Below are 14,504 nucleotides of genomic sequence, written 5' to 3'. Positions count from 1 at the left end.
TGTTGACTAATGAGTTTGCTGACCACTGGCCTAGGGAGAACCAGACCTTGATCTTGGACCGCCAGCCTCCAGAACTGACATTTCGCCTCCTCTTCCTCCTCCTCCTTCTTCTTATTCCTCTTCTACTTCATTTTTTTTTTTTTAAAGAAATAGGGCTCTGTAATATGCCGAATACATTCAGTATATTCCTTAACCTTTCTGACCATGATATGACTCATCTCTATAAGAAGTGACAGGCTTTGGGGTCACATACAGGTTTTTGTTGTTTGTTTTTGAATATGTTTTCATTGATTTTAGAGGTAGAGGAAGGGAGAGGGCGAGAGACAGAAACACTGACCAGAGAAACATCAGTAGCTGCCTCCTGCATGCTCCCTACTGGGGATCGAGCCCGAAACCCAGGCATGTGCCCTGACCTGGAATTGAATGGGACCTCTCTGTGCATGGGACTATGCGCAACGGAATGAATCACAATGGCCAGGGCTAGAAAATGAATGTGTGTTGTTTAAGTCCCAGTCTCTGGCATTTTGTTTGGGCATCTGGAGCAGACTAACTCAGCCCATGCCCAGGTACCCAACTTGGCCCCTGGGGTACTGGGAATTCTGAAATTTCAGAGAATTCATAGGTCTGAGTTTTCTGCCAACTAATGGCTCAAATGAAGGTATAAGACATATATTATGTGTGGGTTTTTTTTGTTTTGTTTTGTTTTGCACAACTAATGTTTTCATTGAGAGCCATATCCAATACACAGTTCAGCACCTGATTTGAGGATGTGTGTTAACAGGTGTACTCTGGTGCAGACGAATGGTGTCAGAGGAGGCTTCTCTCAGAGCAGATGGCATGCTCAGGATTTAGGAAAGTTTCTAGATCCCTAGAATGGCCAGGTGTGGGGGGCGGGGCAGAGCTATGAAAGACAGGAGTGGCTGCAGAGAGCTGCTCATGGACCATGAATCTAAATGTGTAAATCGTCTCATCCTCCCATGACCCTGCTACCGTAGCCTGTGATAACCCCATTTCACAGGTGAGAAACAGAGACAGAAAGGGATTCACCAGCTCAAGATGACAAAGGTAATAAGTAACGGAGTTAGAATGCAAACCCAGGCCACCCAGTCCCCCAGTTTCCATTCCCCCCACGTCAGCATGTCACCCTCAAACAGCTGCTATGACCTGAGGATAAACGAGATGAGGCAGGCCTCCTCTGAGAAGGGCCAGGCTGTGGCCTGGAAGTCAGCAACAGGCAGATGGCTACCGGAGAATTAAACTCCCCTGTCATTGGGGGGAGCGAGGTTCCTGGAGTGCCCCTGAAGTCAGCATTTTCAGAAGCCCCCACAGGAGGATGGGATGTGGAAGAAGGCATTCTTGGCGTGGAGCTACATTCCTCAGGTACCAAAAGCCCTGCCCCTCAGCGAGGCCTGGAAACGGTGCAGCTGGGGGTGCAGCGGGTGTGGGTCAGCACCCGAGCTAATTAAAGGCTCCTAGTCCCTGTGGGAGTCCATCGTGGCCATGCGCCACCCAGGTGAGCACAGGGCTGTGCATCCCCCTGCCACAAGGGGGGGGGGGGAGTGCACTTCTTTGTTTAGAAGTTTAAATATTTAGGTTTCCTCCAACTTTCAGTGGCCACGCCCATCCTGGCACTAACTTGTTCCCAGGTATGACTGGCAGACAGGTGGGCACCGCCCACGTCACTCAGACCTTTCTAAGCATGGGTCTAAACTGCCCTCTTCCAGCCCTTCCCCCTCCATCAGCGGGGAACAGGCTTGGAGAATGTCAGACGCAGCAGCTTTTGGCCAAGCTGTAGGAGTGACATGCCTACACCTAGCCTCCCCTTTCCTCCCTTCCTGTTCAATAATAGCCAGGTTATACACAGGCATCAAGATCATGGAGGAGGGCCTTGCTGCTTTAGCTTTAGCATGCAGCCGGGGTTTACTCAGCGGCGCTCTCAGATCCGCCCCCCCCCCCCCCCCCCCCCCCCCCCCCCGCCCCACCACCCGGTTGTTGGTTTACTCTCAGGACCCTGGGAGCTCCAGAGAACCCTTCAGCATGGCAGTCTCATTTGAAAGCATCTAAGGTGATCCGCACAAGCACCAAGCCTCAGGGACGGCGCCCCCTCCCCTTGCAATCTGCTCATGATCTCCAAAGGGACCAGGGTTTCCCCCTCCCCCACTCCCCTGGGCCAGCCCAGGGACACAGCCACATTCCCAGCCCAAGACTGGAGCAGAGGAAATAGCCAGAAAGGAGGCTGGGAGGGAGCCTCCAGAGAGTCCGAGCAAAACCAGTGGAACCTGGAATCTCAACACAAAGACGAGAAAGTGCTTAGGCAAGAGGGCAGGCTCGGTCCAGCCAGGGCCGCTGAGAGCCCGGCTCCATAAGAACACAGCGGTGTCCTCCCAGGGCCGGGAGGAAAAGCATGGCTATGCGGCTGCTGTCTTGTTTGTAGAAACGTGGATTAGTCTGGGTGCTCTGGAGAACCAGCAGGATGTGCGTGTGCGTGTGCATGTGTGCATGCGTGTGTGTGCATGTGTGTGTGTGGTGTGTGTTTTGAGAGGAGGGTTTATTGTAAGGAACTGGCTCATGTGCTGGGGAAGCTGGCAAGCTGAGAGCCTGCAGGTAGCCAGCAGGCCCAAGGCCACATGGTGGCCGATGCCCTCTTCCTCTGAGATGGTCCGTCTTTTATCCATTCAGGCCTTGACTTACTGGGTGAGGCCCACCCACAGCATGGAGGGCACTCCCCCTACCCAAAGTCTACTGATCTAAGTGTTTATCTCATCTAAACTAGGCCTTCACAGAAACATCTAGAATAATGTTTGACTACATATTTGGGTACCCTGGCCTAGCCAAGTTTTCACAGAAAATTAACCGTCACATATTGGTTTAAATGGACTCATTTAGGGAAACAGTTAAAAGTAGTCTTGCCCTAGACAGTTTGGCTCAGTGGATAGAGTGTTGGCCTGTGGACTGAAGGGTCCCAGATTCGATTCTGGTCAAGAGCACATGCCCAGATGCAGGCTCCATCCCCAGTAGGAGGCATGAAGGAAGCAGCCAAACAATGATTCCCTCTCATCATTGATGTTTTTCTCTCTCTGGCCCTCTTCCTTCTTCTCTGAAATCAATAAAAATATATTTAAAAAAATAAAATTTATAAGTAGTCTTGTCTGATGTTGGGGGGAAAGGTAGAAGGGGTAGGGGCCTGTGCTGGCTGTCCCTGGCTGAGGACAGGCCCAGGAGCCTGGTCTTTCTGACTGAAGGCATCTGATGAAAGGCAGGAACAGCTGCAATTTATTGAGCACTTGCTGTGTACCGGGCACCCCACTACGTGCTTTTCAAGGATGATCTCATTGGGGATCATCCGGCCCCATCTGGCCAGACCCTGCACTCAGCCCTGCCCCGTCTGGGATCCCTCACTGCCCAGCACTCTAACCCAGGAAGTCAGCCAGGCTCTCCCTGCTCCACCAACTGGGGGATGTTTTCAAGAGAAAGGTGGGGCTGACTTCCTCTTCCTTGGGAGACTGAGCCATAGCCAGGGGTCTCTTTGCTCTCCTCTCTCCTCGGCCTGTTATCCCCGCCCCCATATCCCCCACCCCCGCCATGAATGGGTCCTGCTGTCTGGATCGGTGATGTGCAAAGGTGGGAACCTCTGGGAGGAAGAATCAGTTGAGTCTAAAGACCTGATGCCACCTGGTTGTCAATGGTGCCACCTTTACTTGGTGATGTATTTTACTCCCCCTCATCCTCATCTTCACCTGCCTTTCATAAAGAAGAGGAGGGTGTGTTCAGAGGATTGCAAATGCCCGACTAGAAATGATTTAAGACAATATGACAAGCTCCTGTTTTAGAAGAAGAAAAAAATGCATAAAAGACCTTGAATGCTGCTTTATGTTCATATTTGTTCTCATCCTCTCTCTCTCTCTCTGACTCCCCCCCCCCCCCCATCTTTCTCTCCCTCTCCCTCTCTCTCCCCATAGCTAAAGGGAGCTGGTAGCAGCCACTCACTTTGCAGCTCAGCTGGTAAAGTGCCTGGAGAGCAGCCAGTGGCCTGGGTTTAATCTACTGATGAGTCATCAATTTCTTTCTCACCCAAAACATCTGGTTTAGGGTCCTGAGTTATGAGCTAATATTAAATATAAAAGTTTATAGCATCACATATATAATACTGTTGATTAGAAACATCAAGAAAAGTAATTGACTGGAGGGGACTTGGTGTGGCCAGCTGGTTGAACATCTGGATGGGATCCAAGGGGCCTGACTTGAATTCCCAGTTCACCTATTTTTTTCTTGGTCAGAAATATCTGGCCTGGGATCTTTAAAGGTTTTGACTCTCCTTGGGTGCTACTTTCCCCAGCGTTTTATTTATAAAAATTTGAATGTGTGTTTCAGTTCACTGTAAAAGACTAAAATAAAATAAAGTTTTTATCTTCTCATGCATCCATTCATTAGACAGTTACTGATTTTCATTCCTATTACCTCAGCTGCGGGGTGCTGCCGGCCATGGCCACGAGGTGGCAGTGTGCACTCACTCTCCGCCCCGGGGCTGGGTAGCTGTGAGGAAGAATGCTGCTACCTTGCTACCTCTCCTCCATCTGCTCTGCAGCTGAGCAGCCCGGCAGGCTGAAGAGTTCCTACCAGGACGGCTTTGTTCTCAGGGCCTTTGCTTGACACCCGTTATTTCGTTCTCCACAAAATTCCTTTGCCAACCACTTCCCTGTGACCAATAGCCCCAAGTTCACCAAGCCTTTGGGTGACCCTCTGTTCTGCTTGCTGAACAGCTGCTTCCTGCCCGGCCACCATGGGCCTCTCCATGCCCCTTGGTACCTCGGGGTCCGGGTTTGAGAAGCACCGTGGTTTCTTTTCTGGACTCTCTTCTCCAGCAGCTTCTCCCTAGGACATCAGGCAGAGAGTAGTTCGCATCTCTGTGCCAACTCTGATTGGCTGAGGGCAGCCGCTCAGTGTGGTGTTAAGCACGCGGAGGCCTCATGTCCAGGCTCAGGGAGCAAGAACGCGGTGATGCTTGATGGGCAACGTTTGCTCCATATGTGCCACCCTTTCACTTCTCCATGTGGTCTGGGGAGGGCAGCAGAAGTGCCTGGTACGTGATATGGTTACCATTGTAATTAGGTAGTTATTGATATTAGTAATAGGAAGAAAGCAGAGGGAGGCCAGACATAAGCATGGTGATCTGGGCAGCTTCACCAGGAAGCTACAACTTCACACTCCCCAGGGAGCCACGGGTCCCTTCCCTGCAGGCCACCGGGGAAGGGGTCCAACAAAGGGGGTGACAGGCAGATGTGTAGGGAAGCCGGGGTGACGTAGGGAAGGTGCTGGCCTTCAGTCACACCTGGGAAAGGTAATTGGCTAGCGGGGGGGAGGGAGGGATTAGTGAAACCACTGCAAGTCTGCAGAGTCTTGAAGGGTTCACTGGTTCCGCTTTGGTTATAATCCCCAGACAGAGAATTCTCGATCTTGCTGGGCTCTTGCCTGCTCGCTCCTCTCTTGCTCCATTACCTGCACTCGCCCATCCTCTCTTCATAGCCACGTGGCCTTCAGCAGCCGCGTGGCCCCTGGCCTTGTGGACCCCACACGCAATGGGCTGCAGTTGGGGACACAAGTGCAGCCGGCCAGGTGCTGGCCTGGGCGGTGCTGTGATAGGAAGCAGAAGCTCCAGGCAGTGGCCTTAATTCCAGGCCAGCTGAAGGCAAGATGGATGTATCCATGGCCGGATGCAGGAAAAAAGGGGCATGAACACCCAGGGCTTTCCTTCCATGGAATAAAGATGGCTCCTCCTCCCATGCTAGTCTCAGGTAAGTCGTTTCCTTGTGCCACTGGGAGGCCTCCACGTCCACTGGTCCCAGGTGGGGGCGCAGAAGGCAGCCCCCAGCTGACACCCTCTGGTCTGACCGCATGCTGAGAACATTTTCTCCTCCTTCCCTCTGGCATTGCTCCACCTTCTTGTCCAGAAAGTGTTGCGCGGGGAAGGGCAGTGCACTCCCCTTCTTACACACAGGACCCCGTCCTCTGGGGCCTGGTCTCCGGTGGGATCTGTGGCCGCCCTTTTCCTCCCAGCACCACGGGCGGGCATTAGCCATTCCTTCACGCGCCACTTAGCCACTGTGTATTGAATTCCTGATAAATGCTAAACAGGAAAGACAGACATGAGAGACTTATTAAAAGTCTGTAAACTCTAGAAGCTGGTATTTTGAAAAAGATTCACCAAGAGCAGAGGTTTCCAAAGTGCGGGTCCTGGGCCACGGCATCAGCATCAGCCAAGAACCTGTCGCAGTGCAGACTCAGGTCCCGGCCGACCTGCTGGAGGGGACCTGGGGGTGGGCTGCTGGTCCTGCTGCCACAGGCCCTCCCGGAGGCCCGGTGCCCACTCAGGTTTGAGCAGCGCTGTGTTGGAGTAAACCCTTCCCTCTCTCCTTCCCTCCCTGCCTAGTTTCACGAATGCCTTTGAGGAGTTGGGTAGAAGATTATCTTCGTTCCTGCCCTCATAGAATTTGCAAACTAAAGGTGGAGACCGAATCAGCCCGGGCACAGGGAGTGTGCTGTGCTCTGTGACAGGAACTCTGTGGTGTGCTGTGTGGCACATGTTACAGGCACCTCACCCAGCTTTGGGCAAGAGGAGCGAACTGGGTTTGTAGACAGGAAAGACCAAAGTGAAGAGTAAAATGTTAGGACGGAAACTGTATGCAGGCTGTTCTCAACCTTCATTTTGCTGCTCCGAATGAGTAAGTGCCTAAAGCCCCCTGTAATCTCACCCAGCGCCCTCTTACTAGTAGGTGGTGCTGGGCTGCTGGACGCAGTCCAGGCGTGCAGAGGCTGCACAGGGCGAGGAGGATGAGTCCCAGCGGGGGGTGGAGAGGGCGCAGGGCAGGGTCCGGTGCCCCCCGAAGGGGCAGCTCTGCTCCAGCCACGCATTGTCCCCCGAGACGTGCAGGCCCAGACAGTGCCAGACCTTTCGGCTGCCATGCACATGAATCTGGAAACCTAGGTTTAATGTGAGATTTCCTGGAAATATTTATAAACTCTCTCTGTGGGCCAAAACGAAGATGCATGGAAGTCAAATCTGGGCCCCTAGGAACCTTGGGCTTATGGGCATTTGTCTCTGTGCCCTCCCTCTAGTGGTGAAAAGGGGGTGCTGTGCCCTTTGTTCTTCACAGAGCAGAGGGAACCCGCCGCCTCCCTTCTTGAATTTGGACTTTGATTTCCAAAAACATGTTGTTACTGGGAGGTTTAAAGTGCCGCCCTGAAAGGTGGGCGGTGCTGAGATGCCACCGAGGCCTGGGCGGGCGGCGCGGGGCTGGCGGCCAGGCTGGGGGCCTGCCTTGCTGCTGGGAGCTGCATGGGGCGGGGGGGGGGGGGGGGGGCTTGCCGGCCACATAATGAAACTGAGGAGCTCACGGACCTGTGGGGTCCGGGTCCAAGTCCTTGAAGGAGCCTACGTGTCTGTAGGCGGAGCGGCGCTCTGCCTTTCCTGGATGCTTCAGACTTCAGACTTTTCTTAAATGAACTTCATGGAGGCCTTTGACATCACCCCCCCCCACCCTCCCCCCAACTGTGTGCCGAAGTCTTTGCTATCTTTCTTGGGGAGAGCCGCTGGCCTGAGCCATCCTCGCAGGGACCTGCCACTCCGAAAGGAGAGGAAGAATCTGCCCCTCAGGGCTTCAAGCTTGAGAGGTTTGGGGTGCTGGGGGGGAGGGGAGGCGGGGGGGGGGTATTAGAAGGCAGACAGCCGAGCCCTCCCCCTGAGTTTCTGATCCCGAGAAACTGCCTTTCTAACAGGTGTCCAGGCGCTGCCAAGGGTGCTGTCGGGGCCACAGAGGAGCCTGCTGGGACCAGAGGAGCCTGCTGGGCAGAGCCAGGGCGACCTGCCCACAGTCTCCGCCCTGGGCCTCCCCTGCAAGTGAGGTCCTTGGGCCTGGCTCTCTAACGACCAGAATCTGTGCTCCTGCCCTCCTCCCCGGGAGACGTAGAGAGCTTGAGAAATGGAGGGGCCTTTCTTTGTGAAAACACTTGCTTTCAAGTTGCTTGAGGTGTGTTTTCATACATGCACCACTGTGTCCCCTCTGCCTGCCGTTGGGTGAGGTTCTCAGAGGCGCCCCTGGGTCAGGAAGGGGACAGCGGGCCTGGGGCAGGCGGTGTGGGGGTTGCGCCTCTTCATGCACTGACTCCTGCCCCAGGCGGCCTCCGCACTTCCTCACACCTCCCTTCTCCTTTAGCTGCTGTGACAGACTTCCCCACGCTGCTGCCTCACACAGCACAGTTATTCCCTGACAGCTCAGGGTCAGAGTCTAAACCGGGCTGGGGAGCTGGGTTCCTTCAAGGCTCCACGGGAATCTCTTCCCCCTCCCAAATGCTGCCCATGTGCTGGCACCCGTCCGGCCTCCCAAAGGCTGCCCGCTCGCCGTGGCCCAGGAGCTGGCATCCCTCTGGCTTCTGCTTCAGTCCTCACATCTCCGACCCTGACTCCTTCTTCTTAAAACTTGGTAATGGCCTGGCCGGTGGGGATCGGTGGTTGAGCCTTGACCTATGAACCAGGAGGTCATGGTTTGATTCTTGGTCAGGGCACATGCCTGGATTGTGGGCTTGATCCCTAGTGTGGGGCGTGCAGGAGGCAGCTGATCAATGATTCTCTCATCATTGATGTTTCTATCTCTCTCTCCCTCTCCCTTTCTGAAATCAATAAAAATATATTTTTTAAAAAAATGACTGGGTGATGCCAGGGGATACCCAGCTAACCCACGCTAATCTCATCTCTCTGTCTTCACATTCATTGCCTCTGCAAAGTCCCTTTTGCCACATGAGCTGACATCTTCACAGGCTCTATGGAGTAGGGCATGGACACCTTTGGGGGAGCTGCTATCCAGCCCCCCCTCACACAGCACAGGAGGGACTTGCAAACCCATGTCTGCTTTTCCACTCCTACTACATAAGTGCAAATAAAAAATTATACCAGCTGATAGTAACTCTGTATTTGGTATGTGTCAGGCACTTTTTAAGCACCTTCTATATACTCTAAACTCTCTTACTCCTCATAGCAATTATATGAGGTGAGTGTCATTTTTATTCCTGTTTTATGGTTGGGAAAACTGAGACATAAAATGTCCCAGGCCACACAGCTGGATGGCAGGGCAGGAGTGATGCAGGGAGAACAGGGGCGCACCTCCTGCCAACCACAGGCATGCTCCTGCTGCCTCTCGGGAACACCCCTCAGGTGTGCTCAGCGCTGCAGTGGGGCCTGCTTCATTGCTTGTGGGGGGATCAGAACATGCACCACACAACATGCTACGTTGGTATATCAAGTATTTCGAGCTAAAGGCAATTGAGAATTAGTAGATGCAAGCAGGGCTCGCTGATCTCCCCTTTCTACCTAAAGCAGAACATACATTTCCCATGAAAAAGTATGATTCTGACACCAATTCTGATGCATGTTTTTTTTTTTCCACACCACCAGGCAATTCTTTGACACCAGCTGGGTATCCTACAATTAAACGCAATGCTGACCTTATCTACCTGGAGACAGCTTGGTCTTAAGGGACTACCTTTATCCACCTTCAGAGGCCAATCTCAAGTTCAGATGTCACCAGTGCTTCTGACCAACAGGTTACAGGTCACAGGTTCCAGCAACCCTCTCCTTGGCTTTTACTGATTTGCTAGAGCAGCTAACAGAACTCAGGAAATCAGTTTATCCACTAGAGTACTGCTTTATTATAAAAGATATTAAAAGCATAAATAAAGAGCCGGATGAAGAGATACACCAGGTGAGGTCTGAAATGGGATGAAGGAACTTCTGGCCCATCCATGGGCGGAGTCTGAGGCCCCATCCATGGATGGGTTCCGGTTCACAAACCTAGAGGCTCCCTGAACCCGCTTTTTGGAGGTTTTTTTTTTTTGGGGGGGGAGACTCTATTACCCAGGCATGATTGAGTCAATCACTGGCCATTGGTGGTTGCTTGGGACTGAAACTACAACTCTCTAATCATGGCTGGTTCCTCTGGGAAACAGCTCCCCCCGAACCTCCCACCTTTAGGAAATTTCCAAAAGTCACCTCATTAACATAGACTCAGTCATGGCTGAAGGGGCTTTTGGGAAATCATTCTGCCTTTATGGCTCTGCAGTGATTGCAGGACCTGAGAAGAAACCACATGTTATGACAAAAGATGCTCCCGCTACACCTATAGCTTAGAACATTGATAACGTTTTGGGAGCTCTGAGCCAGGTGTAAGGACCAAACTATATACTTACTGCAAATCCAGGGTCACAGCAAGGGACCCTCCCTGTGCCAGGAAAAAAGAAGGTTGTCGCCAGAGATGGAATTCTTGTTGAGATGAACCTGTACAAACAAACCTACTAAAATCATCCTTATCTCCCATACCTTCCCAACATCAGTTTCCTAGTCACTTTCTCACAATGTACCACCCTAGCCAAACCCCCCTTTTCCTTGTCTTGTCATAGTTGACTTACTAGATTACTGGGTTATTACAAAGGATATGAAATTATGTAAAGGAACAACCAGATGTTCATTTGTGGCCATAATTTATCCCTCTTTGTTGAAATGGTATCTAAGCTCTCAAGCCACTTCTTTGACTTTTAATTTCTTATAGATGAAGGCCTTTGTGTACAAGGAAAAAATTAACATCAAATAAAGCCTTTGCTTTTCTCCTGTTAATCTGTCATTTGTCAGTTTAAGTCCCAGGCGTGCCCAGCCACAGAACCTGAAGGAATAAAGGAAAAGTCTTTCTCTGCAGTTTCGCATGTTCCGTTCCCCCTCAGCTTCCTCTCTGTCTGCCCAGGCTGCTTTTAGAGGTCATATTCAAGTCTCCTTGCCTCCCTAACTCCTCTCAGGAAGCTGCAGGCCCCTCCCCACTCTCACATTCCCTGAGGAGTAGGAGGATCAGATCGCTGGTACTAAGGGTGAAAAGCTGGGGTGGATGAGGCCGGAGAGGATTGTGGGAGGAGTGGGTAGGAGCACCAGCTTCCTTTCAGGTGTCATGTGATGTAGGTCTGAATTCTTTGGGTGGAAAGTGGTAAAACAACTTAAGGGATTAATTTAAAAATCACAGCTACTAGCTCCACCACCGTAAAGTTCAGAGGGGGGTCTGGTAAGACATCTTCAGGTGGACTGAACCCAGGTGCTCTAATGGTGTCACGGGAACCTGTCCCACTTGCTCCCTCTGAGCTCCTTGCTTCTCTTTGTTGGCCTCGTTCTCAGAAGGATTCCACCCAGGAAGAGACGTAAGGACACCCACAGCTCTAGGCAGATGGTTCATTCTCTCAGCAACCCCAACAGAAAAAGAATACCTTGTTCACAAAGGTTCTAGCAAAAATCTTGGGGCTGATGCTCATTGGCTTCAGCTGGCTCAGCTTTGGTCACACACCGAGCTCTAAGCTAGTCCCAGGGTTAGGAATGCTTCACTCCACTTATATGTGGTTTACTGGCCACATACAGAGTGAAGGGGAGGGCTAGTCCTTCTGAAACTCAGAGACAGATGGAGGGATAGGAATGATGGTCCTCCAAAGGAAAGTCAAGATGATGTTACCAGCAGAGGAGGAAATGGTCTCCGGGTATCCAGAAATGATAGGTCATTCTTCATAAGCCCTCTCTGGAGCTGGTCATTTTTGAGGCCTGTTGTCTTCCTTCTGGATTGGCCTTTGCTATATCTCTTTTGCTGGGGTGGGGGGTTTGGTATATCTCCCTGCCTGGGAGGCCTTGTTTCTTTTCTTTATATGCATTTGAATTCTGTGTCCTGACAGCAAAGGAATCACATGGGGTGTATTTAGTCTAGCCGTGGCAAAGTGTGTCAGGCAGCTCAGGTGTGTTCCCGGCCAGCTCACCAGGAAGCCACCTTCAAATTAGGAACCAAACCCATTAGGAACACAGAGCTGTGTCAACTGAACACAGAGCTGTGTTAACTGTATCCAGAGCTGTGTTAGATCCAGGGATGCAGTGTCCAGGTGTCCTTTTCAAGACCTACATACCTATCTCCTAGTTCCTGGGGATCTTGTTCCTGGCTACCTGTCTCACTGAGAACTGCCAGTGGCTGCACTGCAGGGACCTGCTTCCACAAAAGTTACATGCCCCCCCCGAGGTGGAGGTCAAAGTCCATGACTAGCTGCAGTAAGGTTGGCACCCCAAATGCAGAGCTCCCCTGGGACTGGCCGAGGCCTCAGTTGCAGGCACATTGTGAATCAACTTTCCCCTCTGCCCATTCCTGACTTCCCCACGGCCTTGGAGATATTTCTCTCCAATAAACCTTCTGCACCCACCCTCCATCTCCAAGCCTGTTTACATAGACACCAATCTAAGACCCCTGGTTTTCTCTCTTCTGGCCTGCAGACTTGACCAATGGATCTGAGTGTCTATTTTAAAGGCTTTCATGTCGAGAAACTGGTTCTCTGTTGTCCTAGTCCAACTTTAGTCTTAGGTAGCCCTTTGGTGCTTGAGCTTTGGGGCTGTTTTCCTGAGACTATTATTATTATTATTTTTTAAATATATTTTATTGATTTTTACATAGAGGAAGTGAGAGGGATAGAGAGCTAGAAACATTGATGAGAGAGAAACATCGATCAGCTGCCTCCTGCACACCCCCTTACTGGGGATGTGCCCGCAACCAAGGTACATGCCCTCTGACTGGAATTGAACCTGAGACCCTTCAGTCCGCAGGCCAAAGCTCTATCCACTGAGCCAAACCGGTTAGGGCTTCCTGGGACAATTATACCTGCAACAAAATACCAACGCAGGTGTACAGCTAAACAGACTGATTTTGTATTGGTTTAGCTCACATTTGGCTGAATTTTCAGGTTATAAATGAAGAAGAAATATTCATGTTGAAGTTGCATGATCATGTTAAGAAATAGGGAGAAAAAGAGAAAAGCAGATTTGTTGCTTTGTCTTGAATGATGACAAAGATTCCCACCTTGACCAAACTCTACCCAGGGTCCTCTTTCTCAACTAGGCCTTGACCTCTGTGTTCATCTCTGAATTGTCCAGTTTTAGCAAGAATCCTGCTAAATAATTTTATCTAGAATCTGTCCTCCTCCTTATCTGACCACCCTCCATAATCAGGTCCCTCAGCTTCTACTATCCCCAGGTGATGTCTGATCACCCTGGCCTGCTTCAGAGAGAACTCTGTTGGGTCAGTTTACAAGAATCCCCACTGACCCTTGATAAGTATCCATCCCCTGACGCCCAAACTGCTCCCTGGCTATAAGTTCCCACTTTTCATGGTTATACTTGGAGTTGAGTCCAATATCTTCCCCACAGCAAAACCCCATTGCAGGGTCCCTATACCTATCACGACAGGCCACCTTGAATAAAGTCTTTCTTACCTATTTAACAACTGTCATAATTTTTTTCTTTAACACTTGTGGGGCCTGCTCATCATTTAAGATCTAGTTCACTGTTACTTCTCTTAAGATGCCTTTCCTGCCTCTTAAGGTCACTTCTTGTCTGGGCTTTCTTCATATGTTCACTTCTTTTAGTAGAACCCCTAGACATGGATACAAATCCTTATAAATACTGTATAATGTTTCTTCTAGTAAAGTGTCTTTCAAACTTAAAAAAATATAAAAAACAGGATTCATGATAGTAATCAGACCCTGCCCACTGTAGGAAGAACCGGGATGTGAAGGCTCAGAAAGGGCAGTTGAAGGATCAGAGAACCATCCACCCTCTTGTGCCCGAGCATGCTCGGGAGTCAGGGTTTACAGGGCAATCTGGGAGGCAGGCATGTCTGCATGATAGAATTTTTCAGTAATTTTCCCCACAATCCATAGTAAGAAATAACTGTTATGTCCAGATCCAGTAGGAGTACACACACACGCACACATTTATGAACAACTGAGAACAAGTAACACTAATTTTTGCTATGTGCCACTGTGATATAATGAAAAATATATCTGGTTCCTGGGACAGAACTCTGATAACCTTTGGAATTATCTGAGGAATTAGAGTGATGGGAGTAACCTTTTTATTCATAATGAGCCCCTTCCAACCACACCTGAGTTTATGCTAATGAGGTGATTCTTGGCACCTCTAGATAGCTATACCCTTTGACCTCCAAAGGGGAGCAGAGAGGCTAGGACAGCCGTGGGCAAACTACGGCCAGCGGGCCGGATCCGGCCCATTTGAAATGAATAAAACTAAAAAAAGAAAAAAGACCATACCCTTTTATGTAATGATGTTTACTTTGAATTTATATTAGTTCACACAAACAGTCCATCCATGCTTTTGTTCCGGCCCTCCAGTCCAGTTTAAGAACCCATTTTGGCCCTCGAGTCAAAAAGTTTGCCCATCCCTGGGCTAGGAATTTAGTCAGTCACCAATGGCCCATGATTCAATTAAATATGCTCAGGTAATGGAACAAATACAAAATACAAAACTCAGGACAACGTGTTGGAGGAGCTTCTGAGTTCGTGAAAACTCCAGGTACTGGGAGCATGTGCATACCAACTCCCTGGGGTGGAGACTCTGGCACTGAGACCCTCCCAGACCTCAGCCAGTGAACTTTTCA

This window comes from Myotis myotis, unplaced genomic scaffold (genome assembly GCF_014108235.1).
Source record: "Myotis myotis isolate mMyoMyo1 unplaced genomic scaffold, mMyoMyo1.p scaffold_m19_p_17, whole genome shotgun sequence".
NCBI classification, from domain to species: domain Eukaryota; kingdom Metazoa; phylum Chordata; class Mammalia; order Chiroptera; family Vespertilionidae; genus Myotis; species Myotis myotis.
Note: the sequence above shows the minus strand (reverse complement) of the source record.